We start from the raw sequence: 3788 nt of genomic DNA on the forward strand, positions 1-3788 counted from the left end.
TAGGGCAGTGAGATTGCTCTGAATGATACTATAGAGGTGGGTACACGTCATTACACATATGTTCAAACCTATATAGCCTTGTGGACTACAGTCCATAGGGTCACAAAGAGTTAGCAAAGCACGTAGATTACAGAGGGCTTCCCAGGTGGCTCAGAAGTAAAGAATCTGCCTGCAACTCGCAAGACGAGGATTTGATCCCTGGGTCGGGAAGATCCCCTGGAGGACGGCATGGCAACCCACTCCAGTGTTCTTGCCTGGAGAATTCCATGGACTGAGGAGCCTGCAGGCTACAGCCCATAGGATCACAAAGAGCTGGACATGACTCAGTGACTGAGCACAGCACAGAGATTATCCAACACCAAGAGTGAACACAAATGTAGCAGTGGACTCTGGGTGATGGCGTGTCCATGTGTGCCCATCAGTTTCAACGAAGGCACCATCCAGGGTAGGGTGCTGGTAACAGGGGAGCATATGAGTAGGGTGGAGGCAGAGGACTATGGGAAAATCTCAGTGCCTTCCTCTCAGTTTTACTCTGAATCTAAACGGCTCTAAAGAAGAAAGTTTATTAAAAGCGAAACTATAGTGTTGTATGAAAGAAGAGAAGGTTAGCACTCTCCTTGACAAGGAAGGAAGAGGCCCTGGGGCCTAGCAACTTGCATACGGTTAAGGCATTGCCACCTACTTCGTGGCATCTAACTATTGTTTTTTTCTTCTGCAGTTTTGAATGATCTGTGGCTACATGCAGCAATATATTTAAATTTGATCACAATGCGATTAATCATGTATTACTATTTGGTAATTAAAAGATAGTATTAAAATTTAAAGAATTAAACTATAAATTTTAATTAATAAAATACATTAAATTAGAGGTAATAAACACTCAGAAGTCACCACTTCCTCCTTGTTTACCACATTTTACTTTTATCTATGTTCTCAAGTTTACTCACTTGTATCATATCTGTAGAGTAGAATTATTATGTATTGCTTGCTACTGGACTGCTCTTTCCAGCTCTGTGATAAGCAGCCTCAATTGGGTAGTTTGAAATTACATCTGCTGTCGTGGGAATACTTACACAATAGAAATCACTATGTACAGGATTTTTCCCCAGAAGGGTTGGTTATTAAACACCACACCACCGATAACATGTACAGTATGAGCTCAGATATTGGGATAAGTAACACATGTACATCTGAGGATGCTCATCAAAGGACAGCTTTTGGGAAAAGATTATGGAAACACAGATCTTCATATATGATTAAACCAAGTAATTCACTCTGAATGCATCCAAAGACCTCTTTAAAATGGTTCCAAGGATTCTCTCTCCTGAAAGCCAGGAACCCTCACCAATTTGAAGAATTAAATCACTCAAATTTGAAGAAGAAACAGCTGCCTCAAGAGCAGCCCTCTTACCATCAGAATTACTCAGATCTCGTTCTGAGAGACAGAAGTTAATTGCCAAACTGTTTACTGTAATTAAGTCTATCAGCATGGTTTTCTCCTGATGAAAATAAAGATCGGTATATTGCATCTTCTGCGAAAGGAGTCTTTTATCTCCCCTAAATTAGAAATCTATGATTCTATGCAAGTTCTCTTCAAGACATGGCTTCCCCCACCTCAAAAATATGAAGGACTTAAAAAGATTCATATTTGCCACAATAGAGAAGCTGGTTGCAGGTACCATTAATTCACTGCAAGCACTATTGTATCCTGATACATCTCATCGAGGTTATTTAAGTGTGTCTGAAGAATGTGTCTTTCACAAGCCTTTGCTTCCAGTGATAAACTATGAAATATTGAAATAGAGGTATTACATACCCTCTATTATCTATCTAAATGTATCTATCTATGTATCTACCATTTATCTGTCATCTATCATCTGTCTACATATCTATCAATAGGAGAAAGCAATGGCAACCCACTACAGTACTCTTGCCTGGAAAATCCCATGGATAGAGAAGCCTGATAGGCTGCAGTCCATGGGGTCAATAGGAGTCAGACATGACTGAGCGGCTTCATTTTCACTTTTCAGTTTCATGTGTTGGAGAAGGCAATGGCAACCCACTCCAGTGTTCTTGCTTGGAGAACCCCAGGGACGGGGGAGCCTGGTGGGCTGCCATCTATGGGGTCACACAGAGTCGGACACGACTGAAGCGAATTAGCAGCAGCAGCATTATCTATCTAAATGTATCTATCTATGTATCTACCATTTATCTGTCATCTATCATCTGTCTACATATCTATCAATAATCTATTACCTATCTACTTATTTATCATATCTATCATCTATCCATCATACCTATCATCTATCTATCATATCTATCTTAGTGTCACACTACAGTAGCAATAAAAAATAATTCTTTGAGGAGCGATAGGAGTAGAAATAGCTATATTTCAATGATAATGAAGACCACAGATTTGGAGTATATATTTCCAGATATCTCACTATGTTTTATCTGTATCAAAAATTGTTCTCTATATGGTACTTTAAAACCTGCCTTTCTTCTGAATAATTTATTCCAGATATCTTTTTCAGGTCAATTGACCTTGGTTGCCACATTGGGAGGCGGGAGAGGCAGGAATAGCCCCAAACTGGCCCCTGGTGGCATACCTCATCACCTGTGGGCTTCATGGGAGTCCTCTCACGGTACTTCTGCCTGGCTCCGGCAGCAGCAGCTCCACGTGGTGTGGCCAGGGGGTGGGGTGGGTTATGTGTGGGTACAGCCTCGGGGTAGGTTGGATTCTGTGTGTGTGTGTGTGGACACACGGCTCTGGGGCTGTGGAGGCGGGGCTGGCAGTGGAGAGACAGGGAGCAGCTGCACAGGCTGCCCCCATCTTTGGGTGCTGGCACAACGGCTGAGGAAGCTGAGCTCTTAGGTTGGAAGGTGGCCTCCCAGTTTGACAGAAAGAGAGAGAAGGCTAGAACCTGTGAACTGCTGGCCTGGTTTAGAAATTAAATATTTAGACATGTTCTGGGTGAGTTTCCACCCCTCCTCCCCTGGACTGGAAAATACTACGGGGAGACCTGAAGCCTTGTCTGTCTTATTTTTGTGCAACTTGTCCTCTGGCAGCATTTGCAAACCAACTGGGAAATCATGTGTTTCTAGTGCCGCTTTCAGACATGCAAGTTCACGTACAACCCTGGATTTCAAATACCTTGAATCACACTTGCCAGACTATGAAGAACTTTCAAACACAGTTGACTTTTGAATAACAGGCGTTTCAACTGTGTGGTCCATTTACACTTGGATTTTTTTCAGTAAATCTGTCCTACAGTCTATATGCTCCCCCAGCAGGTGAATGCAAGAATATGGACCCTTGGATAAGGAGGGTCCACTGTAAAGCTATCCTTGTATTTTTCACTGCATAGGAGTTGGCAACCCTGACCCTTAGTTGTTCAAGGGTCAGCTGTGTGCCGTGACTTTATTCAGGGCTCTCTTGCTTTGAAAGGACAGTTGCTTTCTGTCTCTTTACACAGAGAGTGGTGTCCACATTCAACAAGGCTGCAGGAGCCATGTCTTACTCACCTGCTCTCCAGTTTCTTTCTTAATGTCCCCACCCTGCTCTACTTTATGTATTTTGACTTTGGTTCAGTTCTGTCCTTATTATAGCCTTTCTGGGGCTCTTATGATCACAGGTTCTCCTCTGGGTTGGTGTGGTGGGAATGGCTGGAAGCTGTTCTAATCTGGAAGCTGTTACTTCTAACCTCCATGCTGTTACTTTGCCTCATTGTCACTGGCAGTCCTGTGACTCATGCAAATCGCTTTACTTCTGAGTGCCAGTCTCTTCC

The 3788-nt window shown here is 42.9% G+C and overlaps 1 non-coding gene across 1 annotated transcript; it reads left to right on the forward strand.

Annotated features, from left to right (window-relative positions):
* The first annotated feature begins 582 nt into the window (after window positions 1-582).
* LOC147363208 (U6atac minor spliceosomal RNA) lies at window positions 583-708 on the forward strand. The gene has a single exon (XR_015137518.1). It is a non-coding gene; the product is annotated as a U6atac minor spliceosomal RNA (small nuclear RNA).
* The last annotated feature ends 3080 nt before the right edge of the window (window positions 709-3788 follow it).

Source organism: Bos grunniens, chromosome 11 (genome assembly GCF_055505025.1).
Source record: "Bos grunniens cultivar Pamir isolate PY7600 chromosome 11, Bosgru_T2T1.0, whole genome shotgun sequence".
NCBI lineage: Eukaryota > Metazoa > Chordata > Mammalia > Artiodactyla > Bovidae > Bos > Bos grunniens.